The sequence below is a fragment of the Canis aureus genome, chromosome 17 (assembly GCF_053574225.1).
Source record: "Canis aureus isolate CA01 chromosome 17, VMU_Caureus_v.1.0, whole genome shotgun sequence".
In the NCBI taxonomy this organism is placed as follows: Eukaryota; Metazoa; Chordata; class Mammalia; order Carnivora; family Canidae; genus Canis; species Canis aureus.
Genome location: NC_135627.1, coordinates 33,765,915 through 33,791,048, shown reverse-complemented (window position 1 = coordinate 33,791,048; position 25,134 = coordinate 33,765,915). Strand labels below are relative to the sequence as shown.

The 25,134-nt window shown below is 38.3% G+C and overlaps 1 long non-coding RNA gene across 2 annotated transcripts in view; it reads right to left on the bottom strand.

Moving 5' to 3' along the window:
- LOC144287906 (uncharacterized) overlaps nucleotides 1–22,117 on the bottom strand; it is a 39,934-nt gene extending 17,817 nt beyond the window's left edge. The window contains exons 1-2 of one of the 2 annotated variants that reach the window (XR_013355731.1): nucleotides 22,016–22,117; nucleotides 13,575–13,688 (exon numbers count right to left, since the gene is read on the bottom strand). This is a non-coding gene — a long non-coding RNA (uncharacterized LOC144287906). The remainder of the gene's footprint in view (nucleotides 1–13,574; nucleotides 13,689–22,015) is intronic. The other variant, XR_013355732.1, reaches the window with a different exon arrangement.
- Nucleotides 22,118–25,134: the final 3,017 nt, after the last annotated feature.

The following is a 25,134-nucleotide window of genomic DNA, read 5'->3' as shown; positions in this document are numbered from 1 at the left end:
TCAAAGATGTAAGCTCCTCAAGCAGATACCATGTACCAATTCTCTTTGTGCCCTGGCAACTAATACAGGGCCTGACTTGTAGCAGATTGCAAACATCTGTTTAATGAACAAAGCACCTTCTGCCTAGAAAAAAAGTTAGCCAAAATTTAAAAATCACAGGAGAAGCTTATAAATAAGTGACTGGTTTTCATCACAGAGCATCGAGGATTAATGCAGTTCATGCATCTCTGATAGGTATGCCCCTCCTTTTCCTGAGGTTAGTGACCTCTGAAAGTTATAACACTGCTCTTGCCTTCTTCTACTGTCAGAACTCCAGGGGGTAAAGACATAAATGAAGTTGGGGGAGGCTCTCCGATCACCTATATTATATTTAGTGCTTTTTTTTTAATTTATTTTTTATTGGTGTTCAATTTACTAACATACAGAATAACCCCCAGTGCCCGTCACCCATTCACTCCCACCCCCCGCCCTCCTCCCCTTCTACCACCCCTAGTTCGTTTCCCAGAGTTAGCAGTCTTTACGTTCTGTCTCCCTTTCTGATATTTCCCACACATTTCTTCTCCCTTCCCTTATATTCCCTTTCACTATTATTTATATTCCCCAAATGAATGAGAACATATAATGTTTGTCCTTCTCCGACTGACTTACTTCACTCAGCATAATACCCTCCAGTTCCATCCACGTTGAAGCAAATGGTGGGTATTTGTCATTTCTAATAGCTGAGTAATATTCCATTGTATACATAAACCACATCTTCTTTATCCACTCTTCTTTCGATGGACACCGAGGCTCCTTCCACAGTTTGGCTATCGTGGCCATTGCTGCTATAAACATCGGGGTGCAGGTGTCCCGGCGTTTCATTGCATTTGTATCTTTGGGGTAAATCCCCAACAGTGCAATTGCTGGGTCGTAGGGCAGGTCTATTTTTAACTGTTTGAGGAACCTCCACACAGTTTTCCGGAGTGGCTGCACCAGTTCACATTCCCACCAACAGTGTATGAGGGTTCCCTTTTCTCCGCATCCTCTCCAACATTTGTTGTTTCCTGCCTTGTTAATTTTCCCCATTCTCACTGGTGTGAGGTGGTATCTCATTGTGGTTTTGATTTGTATTTCCCTGATGGCAAGTGATACAGAGCATTTTCTCATATGCATGTTGGCCATGTCTATGTCTTCCTCTGTGAGATTTCTGTTCATGTCTTTTGCCCATTTCATGATTGGATTGTTTGTTTCTTTGGTGTTGAGTTTAATAAGTTCTTTATAGATCTTGGAAACTAGCCCTTTATCTGATATGTCATTTGCAAATATCTTCTCCCATTCTGTAGGTTGTCTTTGAGTTTTGTTGACTGTATCCTTTGCTGTGCAAAAGCTTCTTATCTTGATGAAGTCCCAATAGTTCATTTTTGCTTTTGTTTCTTTTGCATCAAAATCCTAGAGAAGAACACAGGCAACACCCTTTTTGAACTCGGCCATAGTAACTTCTTGCAAGATACATCCACGAAGGCAAAAGAAATATTTAGTGCTCTTGAGTGACCTCCTATATACCCAAACCTCCACTTTTATAGGCTTACTAAGAGATGATAAAGAAGATAAAAAGAGGGACATGTTTAGAAAATGAGGTGGAAGGGCACCTTCGGGAGGCTCAACTTGAGCAAACAGGCAGCAGAAATTTAGCTCTTTAAAGAAGGGAACATCATCATGCTCCATGGTTCCCAATGGCAAGTGGAGCTGCTCAAAAGATAGTTCATGAAACCAAGTCACAGATCCAACAATGTGCCACAAGGGAGACACTGCATGTCAACTGGCAGGGCAAGAAATTCAGAGACCAATGTTGCATATCTCACCTGAAATGGGTAATTTGTGAACCTACAGAAAATTGCCAAGCAGGCCATGCAAGGCAGGCTGAAAGCCTTCCTGACCAACAAGTAGTCACTTTCGTGGTCACTGTCAGCTTACCTTTTATGGACTAACAGCCTCCTAAAATCTCAAGGCCTGTGGGACAAATCCAATCCACCACCTATTTTGAACAGCCTGTGAACTAAAATGATTTTTACATTTTAAAAATATAAAATAAAAAAAACCCAGAGTATGTAACAGAGACCTGTTTAGGCTGCAGAGACTAAAACATTCACTATCTGGCCCTGATCTCTGTGTAGATGCCTCTGTACAGTTAAGCCTCCATTGTTTCCAGAATAGTTTATAAAACTGCATGCATTGGGAAGAAAGTTTTGAAAGTTATGCTCTCATTACATTATTATAACCAGCTTGGATTTCTCTATGTTAAAGGTTAAGAAGTAGACTGCATTATCTTGCCTCTATGGAAGAGTTGCATTTGTAGAGAACCTCTGTGTTCTAGTCAGGGGTTGGGGGTGGCATAGGACAGCAAGTTAGGAGATCTGGTCCCAGTGACAACATCATTACCAGTCGCAGAGCTTAGGTAGCTCACTTAACATCACAGCATTTTAATTTCCTAATCTGCAAAATAGGGATAACACCTGCCTTACTGCACCTTTTATGGTGTGAGGATACAGTGAAATAATAGATGTAGCAGGCTTTGCAAACTTGAAAGGGAGCTACAAATAGAGGTATTATTATAGATGTGACATCATCAACCCTTAATTATGGTTACTTGGGGGAAGATGAAAGACAGATAAATTAAGTTGTTGGTTATTAGTGGAAATTCTACTCATTTATTCTTTTATCTCCTCATTAAATCTTTAACAAAATTAACAAGTGTCAGGGCCTATTGAGTTTAAAGTTGTTTTCTGAGTCCAATAACTTAGTGTATTTATTGACTGTATTACATACTCAATACCTTTGGAAGGGGGATAAATGAGCAATGGGTGGCCAAAGGCATTACTAGAATTAGAGGAGAAAGAAATGTAAGAAACCTAAAAAATTAAAAATCAAATCAAAGCAATGCAAACAAACAAACAAATAAAAACACCCACTTTCACTATCAAAACTTATCTCCTTAAAGCTGGTTAAAATTGTTTCCATTCAGCACCTAACTCAAGGTTAACATGGCTGGCAGTGCCATGAAGTCAAATACAGTTTGACTTACTCCTCTATATCAGAGAAAATGCTTTTTTTTTCCTAGTCGCCATTCCTTGTCCTTTTCCTAAGTATACAGAAAGACTATATTTCTCAGAATCACTCACAGTTAGGTTGGGACGGGCAACTAATTCTGGCCAACAACCTTAAGCATAAGTGACATGAGCCACTTCTCAGCCAAAGGTTAAAAGAACAGTGAGTTTTCCAGTACTCTCTTTTTCCTTGCTCTGGAAAGCTCCTGTAAGTTCCATATCAAGACGGCAGAAACATAAAATAGAAACAGCCTCAATCCCTGAGACATTATTTGAAGGGGAGACATGCTGGTGAACTGGAAGCTTCTCCTTTGTATGAGGAATTGGCTTTTTTATTTCTTTGTTTTTGCAATAAGTCACCAAGACTTAAGATTTGTTAGTGAGTGCAGACTTACCTAGCCTATTTTAACTAAGGCATTTTCCCTCCAAACTGGATATCATAGTCAACACACAATTCTATATTAAAAACAAACACACAAAAACTCTTCTGGGCTCCTGGGGAAGATGACAGAGTAGAATTCTTGGCTCACCTTGTCCCCTGGATACACCTGCATAACACCCACGTCAGTATAAATAACTCCGAAAGTGACTTGATGATTGGCAAAATAGACTGTCCACAAGGAGGAGAGTAGGAAGCACAGGGACACAGTCAGGAGCTCAATGGACCTGTTGGACTCTCCACAGGAGGGAGAGAAACTGTGGATTTGCAGAGAGGAAGGAACAAACCCCACACCAGGCATCCTAGGCACAGGAAACCCACACTGGGAAGATGCACCCTCATAATATTTGGCTTTGAAAACCAAAGAGGCCTGGCTTCTTGAGTTCTACCATCAGTGGGGCTTAACACCAGGAATGTTAAAAAACAGCAGGCTCTTGGAGAGCCAAATGGCAATAAGAAACTGAGTCTCTTCCCTTAAAGAGACAGCACAACAAACAGGCCCAGAGATACAGCATAGAAGCAGCAGTTTGAAAAACGCCTGGGGTATACAAGAAGGAGATTTGTTTAGGATCCCAGAACATGTGCTGGAGGGGCAGGGATCTTTGGGGGACTTCTCCAACAACAAAAGAGCTGGCAGGTGTCATTTCCCTCCCCACCTCTCCACCTAGATACACAGACACTTGTGGGAACCAACACAGCAGGAACATTCTCAAGCTAACAGTGCACCTTGCCTCCCCATGCTTCTTTGGATTCACCCTCCCAACACATGGCCTCAACATAGACCTTGCTAGCTAACACCTCACACTTGGCCCCTGCATTCTCCTGTGGACCCCCTCCCCCTCCTTGACAGGAGTCCATCCAAAGTGGTGCCACAAACATACCATTGTGTAAGCAGCCCTGACAGGGCTAACACCACTCCAAAGTGATTCCTGCCCCAGGGAGAGGGGAGGATAACCAAATACACTAGTCTGACTGTGGCCTCAGCACTGGGCTGGGGGCAGATGACTGGTCTGACTGCAGGCCCCACCTACCAATAAAACTTCTCAAGGGACAATACAGGGAGAGCACCCTGAAGTTCAATGCTACCACATCTCTGACAAATGCCTTGTCTGATTCAACTTGAGCCCCAAACTAACACTAGCAACACGGGACCAAACTGCCCACAACAAGCAAAGAGAACCATTGCAGACAACTAGACTGAAGACAAAAATGGCTCAGCCACAACAGTACGGCACACTAGGAAACACCTCTGAATTGCTAGATTCTGGTGAACAGGGGACATTGTATTGCAGGGCACTACAGGTTCTCTTCTTCATAAAGCCACTACTTCCAAGAGCAAAAGACATAGATAATTTTCCTAACATATAGAAATAAAAACAGAGAGATAGATAAAATGCCAAGACAGTGGAATATGTCCCAAGTGAAGAGAGAGCTACATGAAATACAGGTAAATAATATGCCTGATAGGGAATTTAGAGTAATAGTCATAATGATACTCACTGGAATTCAGAAAAGAGTAGAGGGCCTCAGTGAATCTTCCCAATAAATAAACAGAAAACATAAAAAAAACAATTGGAGATGAAGAACTCAATCTCTGAAATATAAAACACATTAGAGGGAATAAATGGTAGGATAGAGAAAGCAGAATGATCAGCAACTTGGAGGACAGAGGACTTGAAAGCCATCAAGCTGAACAGGAGAGAGAAAAAAAAGAATAAATTAAATTAGATTAAGGGAACTCAGCAACAGCATCAAGCATAATAACATTCACATTACAGGGATCCCAGATGGATAGGAGAGAGAAAAATGGGGCAGAAAATTTACTTCAAGAAATAATAGCTGAAAACTTCCCAAATCTGAGGAAGAAAACAGAAATCCAGATCCAGGAAGCACAAAAAGCCCCCAGTAAAGTCAACCCAAGGTGGTTTACAATAAGACATACAATATAAAAAGACAAAAAATAGTGGAAAAGAGAGAATTGTAAAAGGAGCAAGAGAAAAGAAAACAGATTTAGGGAAACCCCATAAGGCTATCAGCTGATTTTTCAGCAGAAACTTTACAGGCCAGAAGGGAGCAGCATGATATATTTAAAGTGCTGATGGAACCAAGAATATCCTATCCATCAAGGCTATCATTCATAACAGAGGGACAGATGAAGAGTTTCCCAGGCAAGCAAAAGTTCATCACCACTAAAACAGCCTTACAAGAAATATTAAAGGGAACTCCGTGAGTGGAAAGGAAAGACTATAAGCAGGAATAAGAAAAGTATGAAGCACAAAAGCAGTACACTTAAGTATATCTATTAAAATCAGTCAAATGATTCACTAAATAGAAAAATATAAAGTACAATACCATATACCTAAAATGGCAGGTGGAGCAGAGGAATAAAAATGTAGTGCTCTTAGAATGGATTTAGGTTTAGGTTTAGGTTTAAACTTAAGTGACCATTAACTTAATATAGACTGCTATATGCATAAGATGTTATATATAAACCTTATGGTAACCACAAATCAAAAACCAGTGATAAATACCCCCAAAATAAGGAGAATAGAATCCAAGCACATCACTAAAAAAAGCCAGAAAACCATGAGAGAAAAGAGCAAGGGAAGAAAGGAATAGAGAAGAACTACAAAAACAACCATAACACAATTAACAAAATGGCAATAAGTACATACCTATCAATAATTACTTTGAATGTAAATGGACTAAGTTCTCTAATCAAGAGACATAGGGTGATGGAAATGAATAAAAAAGCAAGTCCCATCTCTATACTATCTACAAGAGACTCATTTCAGACCTTAGACACATACAGATTGAAAATGAAGGGAAAAGCATTTATCATTCAAATGGAAGTGAAAAGAAAGCCAGGGTGACAATACTTATATCAGAAAAAAACAGGATTTAAAACAAAGACTGTAACATGAGTCAAAAAAGGACATTACACAATCATAAGGTGAACAAGATTTAACAATTGTAAATATTTATGTACCCAACATGAGGGCACCCAAATACATAAGCAACTAATAACAAACATAAAGGAAATAATTGATACTAATATAAGAATAATAAAGAACTTTAACTTTCCACTTACATCAATGGATAGGTCATCCAAACAGAAAATCAACAAGGAAACAGTGACTTTGAATGACATATTGGATCAGATGGATCTAACAGATATATTCAGCACATTTCATCCTAAAATAGCTGAATACACATTCTTTTCAAGTGCACATGGAACATTTTCCAGAATTGATCTCATTAGGCCACAAAACAAGTCTGAACAAATTTTAAAAGATCAAAGTTATACCATGCATCTTTTCTGACCACAACTCTGAAACTAGAAATCAATCACAAGAAAAAAAATCTGGAAAGAGCACAAATACATGGAGGTTAAATAACATGCTACTAAACAATGGATGGATCAAACAAGAAATCAAAGGGTAAATAAAAAAATACCATGGAGACAAATGAAGATGAAACACAATGGTCCAAAATCTTTGTGATGCAGCAAAAGCTGTTCTAAAAGGGAAGATTACAGCAATATAGAGCCCCTGCCTCTAGGAGCAAGAAAAATCTCAGATAAACATCCTAACCTTATACCTGAAGGAGCTAGAAAAAGAAGAACAAACAAAACAAAATCCAAAACTAGTAGAAGGAAGGACATAATAAAGGCTAGAGCAGAAATAAATGAAATAAAAAATTAAAAAACAATAGAACAGATCAATAAAATCAAGAGTTGGTTCTTTGAAAAGATCAATAAAATTGATAAATCTTTAGCCAGACCAACTAAACCAAACCAAAACACAACAAAAAGAGAGGAAGAACTCAAAATCAGAAATGAAAGAGAAGAAATAACAACCAACAACACAGAAACACTAGAAACATATAACCTCCAGGGATTCCCCGGTGGCTCAGTGGTTTAGCACCTGCCTTTGGCCCAGGGTGTGATTCTGGAGTCCCGGAATCAAGTCCCACATCGGGCTCCCTATGTGGGACTGCTTCTCCCTCTGCCTGTGTCTCTCTCTGTGTCTCTCATGAATAAATAATAAAACCTTTAAAATATATATATAACCTCTCAAAACAATCAGGAATCATGAAGAAACAAAATTTGAACAGATAAATTATCAGAAATGAAATTGAATCGGTAATCAAAAAACTTCCAGGAAATATAACTGCAGGACCAGATGGCTTCACAGGTGAATTCTACCAAACATTTAAAGAAGAGTTAATACCTACTCTTCTCAAACTATTCCAAAAAAAATAGAAGAGGAATGAAAGATTCCAAATTCATTTTATGAGGCCAGCATTATTCTCATATGAAAACCAGTAAAGACACTCAGAAAAAGAGACCTATGGGCCAATATCTCTGATGAATACAGTTGCAAAAATCCTTAACAAAATATTATCAAATGGAATCCAGCAATACATTAAAAAAAAGTTAAAAAAAATAAAAAAATAAAAATAAAAAAAAGTTTACCATAATCAAGTGAGATTTATTCCTGGGATGCAAAGATGGTTCAATATTCATAAATCAATCAATATGATACATCACATTAAAAGAGAAAAGATAAAAATCATATGATCATTTCAATAAATGCAGAAAAAGCATCTGACAAGGTATAACATTGATGTCAAAAAATCTCAATAAAGTGGGTTTAGAGGGGACATACCTCAACATAATAAAGAACATATATGAAAAACCCACAGCAAACATCATACTCAATGATGAAAAACTGAGAGCTTTTTCCTCTAAGGTCAGGAACAAATTTTCCCCTAAACTCTCACCACTTTTATTCAACATAGTACTGGAAGTCCTAGCCACAGCATCAGATAAGAAAAAGAAATAAAGGGCATCCAAATTGATAAGGAAGAAGTAAAATTTTTACTGTTTGTAGATGACATGGTACTTTATGTAGAAAACCTGAAAGACTCCACTGAAAATCTGCTAGAATTTGATAAACATGATGAGTACTGGGTAATGTATAGAATTGTTGAATCACTATATTGTACACCTGAAACTAATATTACACTGTATGTTAATTATACTGGAATTAAAATAAAATTTTTAAAAACTCATATTGTTATTACTGAGACAGTTGGAAGTTTTATTTTTCCATGTTGTCACCCTTCATGCTCTCTATAACCCTAACACTAACTCCAACAAATCACAATTATTTGTGGATTATGCTATGTTAAATGAATATATATACAAGTTTGAGAGCCACCAGATCAGATAATCCCTAAAGTCTCTCCTGGTGCTTAATTTCTCCGAGGAAAATAAATTTGTGGCACTATAAAAAAAAATCATGTCATAAATTCCAAAGTTTAAGCAGGAGTTACTTCCAGATATTCATCCCATTTGCCTCCATTATTAGCTTGGCATAGAGCTCACCACTTTTCAAAACTTCTATTTTCTCTACTGAAGGTTCTTAAGTACAAATATATATACACACACACACATATATATACATATACACGTAATATATATATATTTATATAATATATATATGACTTCTGCCTTTATATATACTTATATATGATACACACACACACACTCTTGTCTCGGAGCCCTTAATTATTTCTTCTACCTAAAATCTTCCTTCCCCAAATATCTTCTTGGCTAACTACCTTGACTCCTTTAGCTTTATCCTTTGGTCTCATCTCAATGAGACCTGCTCTGACTATCATAGTTAATACCACAGCCTGTACCTACACACACACACACACACACACACACACGTACAGAAATACATCATACTCTACTTTTACCTTTCTTCTCAAAGAAAATTTTACTTCCTACTATATAATTGTTTTTAAAAAAATCCATTCAACCCATTTTTCAGGTAGAAATTATTAGAGTATATAATATTACTATTTTTTAACTGATTCTATATGAAAAAGCCATAGTTCCTGATCAAATATGTAGCAGTGAAAAGAAACTTACTAAATGGACACATATCAACATAGAAGATCACAAAAATTAAATATGGAATGATATAAGTATGAAACAGAATGAAGTTTATAGCACTAATTCACTTATTTCCATTTAAAAACATTTATGTAAACTTAGTAACACTGCATTTTCAAGGATGCATACTTATCTAAATAAAGAAGTAAAATGGAATGGAAGGACATATGTTAAAGATAACTAGAAGTTGCTATCAATAGAGATGGAAGAGGATAGGAGGAAAATAAAAGAGAAAATCAATAGTAAATGACATCAAAACTGTACCAGGTTGAACAGCACCCCAAATTAATGTCCTTCTCAGAACCTCAATATGTGACTTTCTTTGGAAATAGGATTGTTACAGATGTAATTAAGATAAGGTCATACTGAACTATGGTGGGCTCTTAATCCAATGTGACTGATGTCCTTTTAAGAAGAGGAGGGATACAGAGACAGACCCGCATAGAGGGCAGACAGTGTGGAGGTATGCAGGGAAAATGCCCTGTGACAGTGAGGACAGACTGGAGCGATGTACCTCCAGACAAGCAATGCCAAGGATTACCGACAACAACCAGAAGCCAGGAAGAGACAAAAAAAGGCGGGGGGGGGGGGAGGCGGTCTTCACCTAGAACCTTCAGAGAAACTGTGGCAGAGCTGACACCTTAATCATGGATTGCTAGCCTTCCAGAATTGTGAGACCAAAAATTTCTGTTGTTTTAAGCCTACTGATTTGTAGTAGGCTACAAAGTACTACAGATTTGTAGTAGTTTGTTTGGCAGTGCTGGCAAACTAATACTAAAATGAAAACAAAAAGTCCTGCCTAGACTCATGATAATGACCGTGTACTGATGTTAGCAGAATGAATAAAGCCTACAGTGGAATTTTGTTACTGTTCTGGATGTGGGGAACAATATTATCACCCATATGAGAAGGCAACACCATGCTAAGACTTGTCGTGCATAGAATTGCTCTTTGCCAGGGTTGTGATTGGATTTATGCCACCTTTGAGGTTAAGAGAACCATCATGGAAGGGTACCCCCTCTGTATTTGGAAGCATGGCCCAAACTTGCTTAATTAGGGTATGAGTAGAAAAAAGCCTTTAGACAAGTTTGTGTCAATCATTTCTAAAAGAGGTGCTTGGTTATCAATACACTGTATTTCTGAGAATGGCTATTTTACATTTTGATGAAAAACAAAAACACTGGAACTGGCCCCAAACTATAGTTAATTGGCACTTGAGGAAAGGTGAGAATCTCAGATTATACCAAGAAATCAGACTTGTTTCTAAAAAAAGTGGACACAAATTGCGTCAGAATTGATAGTCTGAGCATCTTCTTTAAAGTTGGTATGATTTTGACTTAGGGAACAGAGTGTGCTGCTTCATGACTGCATACCTGTGCCTGCTAATACTCACAGCAGCCATCTCCTCCCTGTTTCCAACTCATCCCATAGCCTTTCAGATCCAGGACTTTAGCAATTTCAGAAAGAGTCTTAAGACACATTCTCTACAAAAGTGGTTCTCAACTTATTTTTTCCCATTTACTGAGGTATAATTGACAAATAAATTATAAGATATTTAAAATGTACAATAGGATGATTTGATATATGTATACATTATGGAAGAATTTCTCCCATGGGGTTAATTAACATATCAGTCACGTCATACATTTACCCCTTTCTTTGTTGACAACATTTAATTTCTACTCTCTTGGCCAATTTCAATTATACAATAGTTATCAACTAGAGTCTCTATGTTATATATTAGATCCTCAGACCGTATCCATCTTCTGCTGAAGGTTTGTACCTTTCTACCAATCTCTCCCTATTTCCCCTGCCAGCTGATTCTCAATTTAGATGCTTTTAAGATTCACCGTGTGATTGCTAAATGGTTGATTCCTCAGGCTCATGCCCCACCTCGCCTCCCACCAACCCACCTCTGCCCCCTCAGTCCGCCAGAGATTCTCATTCAGGAGCTGAGTTGGTGCAAAAACAACAACTGCATTTTATTTTTTTAAAAATGCCTTTGGTAATTTTAACATAAATTCTCTGGCAGTACTTTGAGAAACAGTTTTCTAGATTTTCCAACTTTAATATGCCTATGATCCATGTGAAGACTTATTAAAATGCAGATTCTGATTCCTAGAGTTCCAGGATGGGACTTGATTTCCAGCATTTCTAACAGGTCCCCAGGTAACATGAACATAGCTGGTCCATGGGCAACACCTGAGGTGGGAAGTTTTTAAAATCCAGTGCTTCAGCAGGATCAGATCAGGTATTTTTCTAAGCCAGATATTTTTCTAGCAGCAGTATTTTTCTAAAGTTCCCAGGTGATTCTGGTATACAGCTAGGTGCTAGACTACAAAGTCGGTAGCCACTGCCAGGTGGCAATAGTAGCTTGTAACTCACAGACTTTCCCCAGGTATAGATTAACAATAACTGATATTTCAAAAGAAGAGACGACTAATTTCAAAGGAGTGAAATTTTTAAAAATTACAATTACATTAATGCCTCAAATAACACTGGAATTACTCCCCTCTGTATTATTTCCAGCTAATTAAAAACTGACAGTTGTGTATTGGTGAGGATGTGGAGAAAAAGGAACCCTTGGACACTGCTGGTGGGAATGTAATCGGTAGAGCCACTGTGGAAAATAGTGTGATGATTGCTCAGAAAGTTTAAAAAAAAATGCCATATGACCCAACAATTTCACCAATGGGCATTTACCTAAAGAAAACAAAAACATTGGGGCACCTGGGTGGCTCAGTGGTTGAGCTTCTGCCTTTGGGTCTGGTTGTGACCCTGGGGCTCTGGGATGAAATCCCACATCAGGCTCCCCACAGGGAGCCTGCTTCTCCCTCTGCCTATGTCTCTGCCTCTCTCTGTGTCTCTCATGAATAATTCAATAAAATCTTTTAAAGAAAAGAAAACAAAAACACTAATTTTAAAGGATATATGCATCCCTATGTTCATTACAGTATTATTTACAATAGCCAAGATATAGCCACCTGAGCCCATCAATAGATGAATAGATAAGGAAGACATTACATATATATAATATATATTATATATATATGCCCCATAAAATATTACAGAGCCATGTAAAATGATGAGATTGTGCCATTTGCAACAACATGGATGGACCTACAGGGTATTACATTAAGTGAAAAAGTCAGATTGAGAAAGATAAATATATATGATTTATTCATATGTGAAACCTAAAAAAACCCCAAATGAATAAACAAACAAAAAGCAGAATCGAACCTGTAAAATCAGAACAAACTGATGGTTGCCAGAGGGGTGAGATATAGAGAGATGCCCAAAATGAATGTAGGAGAGTGAGGGACAAGGGCTTCCAATTAAAGTATGAATGAGTCACAGGAATAAAAGGTACATCGCAAGGAATAGAGTCAATATGGGGACACACTTGTTCCCACTTGTGGTGAGCATAGCATTGTGTTTAAACTATTCAAACCACTCTTGTCCACCTGAAATCAATGTAATAATGTGTGTTAACTACACTCAAATTAAAAAATCAATGAAAAAAAAGTGACAGTTGTGGATAGACCTTCTTATAGCTTTGTCATTTGATAGAATTTAGTAGGATATGTTTCTTCTTTATATCAGATTTATTCCTGATTTTGAGCCTCTGACTGCACTGGTTAAATTGCAGGATGGTGGTTCTGAGACACAGCTAGACAACCTTCCACATACCCTCCCGTGGGTCAACAATGATTAGAATGGAAAAGACATCGGGGTAGTCCCAAACTCAGCACAGGCATCCCTCGATTCTCAATTCTCCCCAACTGAGTGCTCAGCTTGGTCAGGAGCCATCTCCTAGCAGCAGATATTTGATTATTCTTTCCCAACCTGGAATCTAGGTTTCAGCTATTTTTTTTCCCTCCCTTTCTCTTGTGTCTTTTCCTTTCACCAAATGATTCATTAACAAGAAAACTACTTATATAATTAAATTCTAATTTCTATAACCCCCACCTGCTTGTGTGGTAGCTTCAAAGGGGTTTCTTCCAGGACATTTGCTTACAGGAAGGAGCCAACCTTCTTTTCTTCAGTTCCTGATTATTAAAGGGATAATACCTGTGGAAAGTACCTTGTAACCGTATTAGGCTCCATCCCCTTCTTGTTGTTAGTAGCGGTGATTCAAGAAAAGTCTTCTTTTGAGGTGATCAGAGGTAGCATTTGGCCAGATAATCAAAACATTTGTCTAAAACAAGAAGTTTGTTTTAAAAATGATGTAATGTATCGGGGCAGCCCTGGTGGCACAGAGGTTTAGCACCGCCTGCAGTCAGGGGTGTGATCCTGGAGACCTGGGATCAAGTCCCATGTCGGGCTCCCTGCATGGAGCCTGCTTCTCCCTCTGCCTGTGTCTCTGCCTCTCTCTCTCTCTCTCTCTCTGAATAAATAAATAAATTCTTTAAAAAAAAAAAAGATATATCAAAATGTTGTATCTTTTTAAGTTTATTTATTTATTTATTTTCAAGTAATCTCTATGCCCAATGTGGGGCTTGAACTCATGACCCTGAAATCAAAGGTCACATGCTTTTCTGAACCAGCCAGACACCTGCAAAATGTTGTATTTTAACCTGAAACATTTGTAACATGACAACATGCACTGGCATGGCTGTGCAATCATTTGAGTGTCCTTTCTGGTAGGACAGGCATTTGTTCTGATTGGTCAGGGCCAAGACCATACTGGTTGTTAAAATATTTGAATATAATCCCTCTATATTCATCAATCTTTTGACATAGGATCAAAATAATTTCTTTGAGTATAGGTCCTCTGATAGGAATTCTGAATTTCCAATTTCAGTATCTTTAGTGGACATTGAACATCGAGAGTCAGTTAACAGGCAGTGTAGACATCCACAATTGTAAGATTCCACTCCCCTGCCCGCCGCGGCACCAAACTTTTAGAATAGTTCCCTCTGACCCCATTTAACTGCAATTCTTAAATCTCACCAGAATGAATCTTGAAGCATTCAACTTAATTTTCATAGAATCGACAATTTTCTTTTCATACTCATATTTATACTCTTTGGGTTTACATAATATCTGGTTAAATTATGCAATTACAAGAACAAATACAGTGATCATAAAATATTTGGGAATAAATGCAACTGATCCTGGTCAACATATAATTCAATTGGTGGGAATGGAAGCCTGCAGGCATACTAGAACTTAGCCTGCTGGTTCCAAGGCTTCAGATTGCCAGGGACATGGATGTTAGGTAGAAATGTATGAAAATGCTGGTATGCCATCATTTTCTGACCTACAAAACCAGTGGTTCAATGTGGTCCAGACTATATTTTACAGTGATAAGTTTAGTGCGGGTCAATTAGAGAGCTTCAGTTATAATGTTAAAAAAAAAAAAGCAGAATAATAATAATAGATAAAAGAACAAAGCTGCTTTTATTTATTTATTTATTCCTTTATTTGAGAGGGGCAAGAGAAGAGGGAGAGAGAGAATCCATGAGCAGATTACCTGTTGAGTGTGGAGCCCAAAGAGGGGCTGGACACAGGACTCCATCCCAGAACCTGAGATCATGTTCTGAGCAGAAAGCAAGAATCAGATGCTTAATAGACTGAGCCACACAGGTGCCCCAGAACTGCTTTTCAACACTGTGCTTGCTCTTGAAGATTTTCGGACTATACTTATTAATAAGTGCTTATCCTTTGGCCAAGAATTTCACAAAAGCTTTCTTCTGACCTTAAAAGAAAAGTTCAAAAAAATGCTATTGTTAAATACGTTTGGGAAATACCACATACCCACCTAGGAGATTCAAAATATTCATCAGCATATTAAAGGCACTGAGAAGTCCTGTAGCAAAGGCCTTTGTTTAACTTTGTTTACCTTAGGGTTTCATAAATTTAACAAAAGTAGGCCGTTTCATGTAACATCTAATCCTGAAGAGCTAATGTTTAATAAAACAAACACACTTTAGTAAACACTACCAACTAGCATTAAAGAAAGTATTAATCTGATTTTGCAGTAGATTAAACAAATACCATCTTAATATCAGTTTGAAACAGCACAATTTGTGCAGGTGTCCCAAAGCACTGTACAAATTTCATTTAGTGGTAATGTTCTCCCCTGTACAAACAGAGAAACAAAGGTATAAAGAAGCATTAGGTTGCTTGCCAGAGTACACACAAGATTGAGACAAACTGGAACCATAGCCCACATGTCTGAACAATGATTTCTAAACTGTGTTTACAAACAGAACCATATTGCAAATTGTGGCCAGTCACTCTTTTTAACTGAAGTATCTATTTAAGTAAAGTTCTGCCTTGGTGATGATATTTTCTTTTAATGAATTTTAATTGAACACACTTGTAAAATTAAAACATGTTTATTTTCACATATTCACCTCTCTGGGAATAGTCAAGAGTCCCCTTCGTTGACTGCATGGTGAAGAAGGTGGAAGAGACTGCCTCTCACTTAGACATACGTCTTATTGAGGAGTAGATAATATTTCTTCATCAAATCAAATCAATCAATCATCAATTTAAAATAAGAACTAAGGTAAATGGTGTACTCCTTGAACCCGAAACAGAAGGCAAAGCTCCAGAGCTCATGGAGCCGAGTAACATTGACCCATATATTAGATTGCTGGTGACTTTCATCAATAATTGAGAGCAAGGACTCTATAAAATCTCCAGCTGTGCCAGGGATTCATGGATCTACTGTCTTTGCTCAGAAGCTCATTGATAAAACAAGACATGAATATATGGCTTTCTGTTGGCGAGATTGTGACCTTGAGAGAATGAGTCTCAGTCACTTGTAAGGCTAAATAGATTTATGTGTTCTGAAGTTTGTCAGCATAATAGGTGTTTCCCAGCATTTTGGAACTGCATGCTACGTGACAGAGGAATGACCTTTAGATAGAGCATACCTGCCCACCCCCTCTGCCAGGGTGGTAGGTGGGGGACAGTGATGTGTGATTTCAGAAGCAGATTTACAGACTCTCTCGCTCTATGCACGTCACCTTCGAGTGCTCTCCCCCACCACAGAGCCTCATTGCCTCGGTCACAAACAATATCTGTTATTTCAGAATGCTGCAATGCTTTACCTCAAGGCCGAGCCAGAGTTGTCAAATAGAGATGAAGAGCCTTTTGGCAAAAAAAGTGCTCTTAAAATGTTTACCTTCTCATACCTAATGGTTTTAGATCATATCTTATTAGCCTAGGAGACCATTATATAAAGTACAATTAAGATCTCCTTGACATTTTCTAGGAGTTCCAATTCAGCTTTGCTAATGGCTATAACTTCATTGCCTTTTTTTTTTTTAATTTAATGCCATACAGTGTTGGAAATGCAGTTTATAATAATGTGGACTACCCAGGGTGCACTTGCAGTAATTACACAGAATGTCAACAGCCTCTCAAGCTGGATCCTGTGTTGATTGCATCTTGTGACATTTTCATTTGGTCAACTTGTTGGAATTACACCTCTATGGGCAGGCTCCTACCCCTCCAGTTTAACGTTCTCCTGATCATAGAAAGAAAGTAGAGCTGGGGCTAAGAATAGGATCATTGTCTCTGTGGCCAGTATCCCACCCATACTGTTGGCAACTTTCATTCAAGAAACACCTAGTGAAGGTCTGTTATATACTCAGCACTAAAGACACAAAGCTTAACAAGATCCTCTCTTGCTGTCACTCCTATGTGTCAAAGTAAGAGAGTTCAGAAACATCTTTCAACCAACAGAAAAATCCCACAGGTGTTAAATTAGAACCAGAGTTCTAGTCCATATCTTTTATTTTTCCTTTCCTTTCCTTTCCTTTTTTTTTTTTTTTTCTCCTTTTCTTTTCTTTTTCTTTTTCTTTTACATTTTTTCCTCCCTGGGCCCATGTTATCCAGAACTCTAGTTTTAAGTATGCTTTATGTTGACCATGATTTGGTATACAAACAGCTAAAATTTATGTGGTGCCCATGTTCTACTGGGTTCTGTTATAATCTCTTATACATAATTTCTGCAATAAATCTATATGGCAGATAGTATCACTGTTTCACAGACAAGGAAATTGAGCCACAAAGAGGTTTTGTTTTGTTGTTTTGTTTTGTTTTGTTTTAAGTCTCACACAGCTAGTGAACGGAGAACCTGAAGTTTGAACCTTGATTATTTGCAAAGAGCCTGATACTGCTCTGCCATTAGGAGGAAAGTCCTGATAAAGGATTAGTATGGTAAATTAAACAATATAGTCACCAGAAGATGATTAACACGTGTCATAAAAACCAGGATGGCTGAAAACAAGAGAGTCAGGGCAAAAATAGAACACAGACTTTTTTCCCTTAGCCATCCCTGCTTTAGTACCTGTGGCACCAATTCCTTTGTAAAGGGGGTAAGGGTTAAAACAATAATAACCCTATATGTGATTTGCATTTTGTTTTAAAAATACTAAACTTAGGTTGACAGTTTAGTGTACTATATAGTTGATCCCGAAGGAGAGATTCACTCTGTCTAGCTAATTAATTTTGTTCTATTTATAAAGTTCTGAAATAAAGGAACTTCTTCCAGTGTTACTAAATCAGAAGTCTGAATAGGCAAGGGGCACCTCATCTAACAACACCTGCCAGGATTCTAGGGAGTGACGTGGGCACCTCTTACAGAATCAGATGGAACCAAGCTCATTTGAGTATAGGACTACTCCATTTTATACGTGCAATTTATTATTTTGATAATTAATTAAAAGAAAGAAGCCAGAGGAGGGACCAAATTATATTATGCTCCCAGTGGACTAAGGAGAGCTGCACATTTGGAAATGCTCTCCAGTTTTTCAGCCCATTCTGAATCTGGAAAGAAGGGGTGAATAAGCCAATAGGTTAACTGGTCAGGTTAACACTGTATCTCAGAAAGTCTAAATTGGATGCTGGGAAGTGTTAAACCACTGATCAAAGAGATGTCTTGCCTGTTACCCAAGAATTGCTGGGGTTAGAATTTCTCTTTACAGTATCGATCATATTTTTTACTTGCTAGACTGGTTAAAGAACAGGTTTGGTCCTGTCCCTAGTTTTCTTCAAGGCTAAAATGTGAAAAAAAAAAAAAAAAAAAAACTGTGTAAGAGTTGTGTTTATTTGAATGGGCACCTATGTGGTTCTCATTGTCTTTGAATAAAATTTATTATATTCTATTTATTTCTTTTTAAGCTAGTTGGTTATCTCTTTTTTCTGACTACAAATTCATTTGAGTCTGACTAAAATAAGCTCCAACTTTTATTTATGATTTTCTTGGCCATTGAGTTAGATTTTTTTGGTCATGCTTTAGATATTACCATGCTGCAAGTTATTGGCTATAAAACTTTTGTATATTTTTATAACTGTCTTGACTGAAAAACTTCATGTTCTATCAATATATATGGAAGAGTCCTAGGTATATAGGAAAAGGATGAAATATGTTTGAAAAGTTTCTTTTTTGCCATATATTTATATAAGAAAGGCTTTTTACCATGTTTCATTATACTTAGTTACAGTTGGCTTTTTTTTTAAAATTTTTTATTTATTTATGATAGTCACAGAGAGAGAGAGAGAGAGAGAGGCAGAGACACAGGCAGAGGGAGGAGCAGGCTCCATGCATCGGGAGCCCGATGTGGGATTCGATCCCGGGTCTCCAGGATCGCGCCCTGGGCCAAAGACAGGCACTAAACCGCTGCGCCACCCAGGGATCCCTACAGTTGGCTTTACAACCTCAGATCTATGTTTAACATCGAGCTTATAAAGTTTTAATGCAATCTTCTAAACTTCTATGAATTAATATAATGTGGATATACTTAATATATTAAAAATAAAATGAAAATGTGGGGTCTTACTATGGATGAAACAAGAAAAAGTGAAATACTACCTTAAGTTTTCATTCAGATAAGATAGGTTAACTAGTCATTGCCATTACTCTTAAATTATCGAGTACATAGGACAAATAAATATGAAATTGTAAGAAAACAAGATATCCTGGTATCACTGAGATGCACTATAATAACATTCATGATGGAAAAAATGACATAAAAGGTGTAAGTTTCTCAAAAGAAACAGATTTAGAACTGTATGCCAAAAGTTATACATCTGTTATGTTTGTAAAAACATGTTGGCTGATACAATTAACAGTTGTGCACTTTACTATGTTAATTATTTTCTGAAAAAGTTAGACATTGCTTAGAAACTTATGAAATGGTGACTTAGAAGTACAGCGATAACATTTTACTGAAAATTTTTAATATTGTTTTTAAAAGTAGTATACAGTAAAATTGCTTTATATTTTTGAGATTTTATTTATTTATTCATGAGAGACACAGAGAGAGAGGCAGAGACACAGGCAGAGGAAGAAGCAGGCTCCCGGCAAGGAGCCAAATGTGGGACTCGATCCCACATCCCAGGATCATGCCCTGAGCTCAACCACTGAGCCACCAGGCATCCCTGCTTTATATTATTTTTTTGAAAATTTTATTCATTTATTTGAGAGAGAGTGAGAGACAGATCATGAGTGAGGGGAGGAGCAGAGGGAGAGGGAAAAGCAGACTCTCTGCTGAGCAGGGAGCCCCATGCAGGACTCCATCTGGGAACCCTGGGATCATAACCTGAGCCCAAGGCAGATGCTTAACAACTGAGCCACCCAGGCGCCCCAAAATGGGCTGTTTTATGCTCACTTGTATGAACGTTAACACATGGAGAGATTTATGTGGCAAAAAAGAGGGACAGCTGACTGAGTACTGGTGAAGCCACCCTGGTTATTTGGCGTTCTCTGTACTGATTGCTGCAATGAACCCCAGCAGTGGCACTCTCCCATTATTTCCTTCTCCCCAGCTCTGGGTCCCTGTAGAGAGATCCTTTGATGCTACCGCCACCAACCACATCTGTTACATTGCTGATGCCCTTCGAATGATCCCTCACCAGGGCCCACTGATCATGCTCACACTACAGCTGGCTGTGGTGTCTGTCCTGAAACTATGAATGTCCAGGACGTAGATTTCTCTGTAAGTCTGGCTTGATCTTCGAGAGCTCATAGCAATGCCTTTCATCATTATCAGCATTCTAAACTGGGGCTGCCACTTTGCACTCCTAACATTTCAAGCAAATTTTGGAAGTCATTCCCCAATTATTTTGCTTTGTTTTGACTTTTTGACCTTTTTTTTTTTTTTTTTTTTTTTTTGACCTGTCATGTTTTTGGGTCAAGGATTCTTTAGGCACTTGGCCCAATATCTGAGTGGCAGGCATGGTGTGGCTCTCATAATCCTTGTGCTGTTGAGTCATTCTCTGTTGCATAGAATAATTCTTTTCATAGGATTCCTGCTTGGTCTTTCATTCAATCTTAAAGGGCTCACCTCTGTTATCCCCCAGACATGTTCAGATTCACTGAATCCTACGTGCACACAGCATCCCTGGCTAGATTTGTATGTTCTCTTAAGAGTAATTACATTTCACATTTCTATTAGGGAGTCAATAACATTCTCAATAGACCCGATTCCCATATTTTAAAAGAATAATACTAGCAAGGATTTATTTAGCACCTTCTATATAGCAGGCACTGTCCTAAGTACTTTGCAGGCATCATCTCATTCAATGAGATGGGAATGCTTTAATTGTTCAAATTTACAGAAGAAAAAACAGGTACCCCAAAAGGTTAAATATCTACCAAGATCACACACCAAGAGCACATATCATGGCTACACATGAAGTCAATAAGGGGATCCTCTGGACTGATTTAATTTTATCTTAAATACGGTTTTGAAATTGGCATCATTGTGTCTAATTGCAGCTGTTCTAGGCTCAGCTTAGTCATTCTCACATTGTTTTTCAACTTATGTTCTTTGGCAGAACAGAATTTTGTTAAAATATTTCATAAGTAAGTTCATACAGTAAAATTATATAAAATGTGATCTCTCTGGAGTTTTATGGCCAACTTGCCCCCAGTTTGGTTAAGCATGCTGGAAAATGCTCTCTTAGCTGGAATGAAATTGCTCTTTTAAGAATCAGAGACAAATTCCAACAAACAGTAAAGCAGTATTTCTCTTTACACTACTAGTAGAAACCTCAGTCAACAGAAGTAGCTCGGGAACTCGGGAGCTCGGTGGGGGAAATTATGCATTGTGCGACTTGGAGGGGCCTGCTGCCCCCTTAACCTGAGCCAGAAGATGGGAAGTTCCACTACCCAGGTCTGCAAATCTCCTGTCTTGTTTGGCCATCTGCATGGTTAATCATTCACTGCAAGGATTTCTTAAAGCGTACTTATTCCCAAAATAGAGAAGTGGAAGTCAGCCTCTACCACTGAGCAATAATTCCATCTCCTGTGATTTTCCCATAGGAGTAAATCTGATCAATGTCACTGTTGTTGAAATTCTCCAAGTGAACCAACTATAGAGTGCAATTTCCCCCCTGGCGCCCTCCCTCTTGTTTTCGTGTACTTTGTAACCTGAGGAGAAGTTTCCATGAGGAAGCAGAGTCTACACTGAAGTGACTGAATGATGTATGGAAGATCTCAAACACAGAGGCTGCCTTTAGACTTGAAAAAAAGAATAAAACACTGTTGTGTCCACGACTGACCGGTACGAGTAGAATGCTAAATGTTTTCCTTTGCAGAGGCGCTGGCAAAGTTCATTCCCTCAGGTGAGGATCTCACAAGATGCCCACTGTTCTCCCCTCTGGCGTCCCCATGGTGATAGAACTACCTAAATAACACTGCCCACGAGGGCTTTTCATCCCTTGGCAATGATGCTCATTCATGATTGTGGGCAGCATTCTTTGCTTTGCTGAGGAAAAGATTTCCTACTGTATTGATGCCTGCCTAAATATCAGCTAAATATAAGCCAAAAAAAAAAAAAAGGAGAATTGAATTAATTACCCAGTCATTCTGGTTAGTATTTAGATTATTTGAAACAAAAGCAAGTAGGCTTTTCTTCATTTTTTTCTAGAGTATTTCTTTGAAGCCATGTAACTTGGCAAAAATCGTTATACCTGAGATTTAAATTGTTGAAGCTTCCCCCCACACACACATTTCTTCTTCATTCAAGATTATTTTTTATCTTTCTCATTTCAATTTTATTATGGAAATAAGTGCAATTACGTGGACATTTCCAAACCACACCATTGAATAGAACTGCATCTAGAAGAAAGAAGAAAATTAGTTTACCTGGAAGTTTTTCACACTTGACAGCCTATGTTTACATTTATTTATTTTTTGAAAGAATTACCAGAACTCTAACTTGAGATCTGATTTTTGAAGGTCTTGCTTTGGGTACTGGTGCTTGGACTCCCAGGATGTCTTAAATTCCATTTAATCTTTATCTTTGGAGGCAACTTGGTTCCAAATGAAGGAGAAATTTTTATAAGCATAGCCTACTTCCGTAGACAACAGGGTCACAGATCCCTACATCCATTACACCAGGGACTTTTCCCTTCTCTTTATGTATAAGATGAAATTGTATTAAAAGGACTTGGGAGTGCTGCTAGGGTAGGATATTGGACTTCTTCTTTATCTTCAATAGGCATCATGTGTTGGCTTCAGTCCCTGACACAAGAAAATAAAGTTTAGCTGAACGAATAGGTAAAGGGTATATCCATCTAGAGAAATAGTCATTAATCTGTTCAATTTATTAGATTTTGCCTGTTGACATTTTTATTCTCAGATGAATGGCTGTGTCATTAAATGGTGGCCATTCTTCCTATTGGGAGCTAGTCATTCTGAGATGATGCTAGAAATAGTATTAGCTAACAGCTCCTGGGGGCTCCAGGGTACCTGGCCTGGTGCTGCATGTTTTCTGCGTTATAACTCATGCATCTATACAACCACCCTACAAAGTTAAAATAAGTTCTATAAAAAGGATTTATTTATTTATCTATTTGAGAGAGAGAGAGAACAAGCAGGGAGGAGCAGAGTGAGAGGGAGAGAGAAACTTCAGCAGACTCCAAGCTGAGTGCAGAGCTAAGGAGGGATCCATCTCAAGACCGTAAGATCGTGACCTGAGCTGAAGCTAGGAGCCAGGTGCTCAACTACACCACCCAGGAGTCCCCAGAATAAGTTCTATTATTATCCTCATTTTTAGATGAGGAATTTGAGTCACTGATACATTTGAGTGTTTATTAAATTTGATTGATGGGGAAGGTGGAACAGGAGAGAGGAGCTGACATGCATTGAGTGCGTAGTACATGCTAGGCATATTGCACTCGGTATTAAATTGAAACCCAAAGACATACCTAGAGGAAGGGATTGCAACCCTCTTTAAGGCAGGAAGACTAATGTTATGAGAAATAAAATCATTTCCTGAAAATACTTAGCTAGAAAATGAGAGTAAAAGGTAAATCCTGGATTTAGCAGAATCTGCCTATTCAAGATACATGATGGATCCAAACAGCAGGCTCCCGGCATCCTTTGTGCAATTTCACCCAACTTCTATGAAAGTAGACCACACTTACAGTCATAAATTTCTCCTCCATTTGGAACCACATTGACTCTAGAGATAAAGCTTAAATAAGATTTATATTAGTTTCCTAGGATTGTGTAACAAACTATCACAAAGTGGGTGGTTTAAAGAACAAAAATATGTTGTCTCACAATTTTGGAGGCTAGAAGTCCAAAATCAATCAGCAGGATTAGCTTTCTCTGAGGGCCATGAGGGAAAGATCCCTTCTAGGTCTCTCTCCTTGGCTGGCCAATGGCGGTCTTCTCCCTGTGTTTCTTTGTACTGTCTTGGCTCTATGTTTGTCTGCTTTGGTCCAGATTTCCCCTTTTTGTAAGGACATCAACCATATTGGATTAAGACCCACCTTAATAATCTCATTTTAACTTGATTATCTCTGTAAAGACTCTATCTCTAAATAGGGTCACATTGTGAGGTACCAGGAGTTACAACACCAACATATCCCCCTTTTTTGTTTTGGAGAAGAGACACAGCTCAACCCATAACAGAATTTAACCTCAGACTTTATTGAGACTAAGATATATTAAGCCTGTGGAGGGGCCCAGGACCCTGGATGCTTATGAAGCATCTCACTTGGCATTTGATCCTGATATTCAGGTTTAGCTGAGAACTACCCACTGGTTAAGGAATGAAAACAAGAGAAGTAACCACAGACAGTGCTTGACTTTAAATACTAGAACATGTAACATTAAAATTTTCTCCTAGCCAAGAGCTATGCTGCATTTCCTCTGTGCATAAGACCCCAGGAAGAAAGGGGCCATATTGCTTGGGTCTCCTACCTGTGAGCTTCTAGTCTCATCGACACAGTGGGTTGACATCCCTTCCTACTCTGGAGCAGCGCTGAATGTGGGCTTCTATTGTAACTGGAAGAGCTCTGCTGGCTGCTGCTTAAGCAGGAAGATCTGAATTGGTTTATCTTCCTTAGGTTCTTCAGATCCAGCACTGTGGCAACTGGTTTCCACACTGCTCATGCTCATCTTTCAGTGATAAGCTGCACTCCCTCTTAGAGCTTTTGTCCTCCCATTTTGCCTGGGTGGCAGGTAAGGGAAATGTAACTTGGATATTTACTTGTTCTGCTGATGTGGGACACAAGTTAGAATGTAGGAGATACCTTTAGTACAAAGATTCAGGTGCAGATTTATCTAGAAATATTTTCAATGGTCAAGGCCATGTGTTCTCTTGTCCTCATGTTCTCATGTGTAATAAGATTCTAAAAGCTCACAAGAAAAAAGATAAGAAAGACCT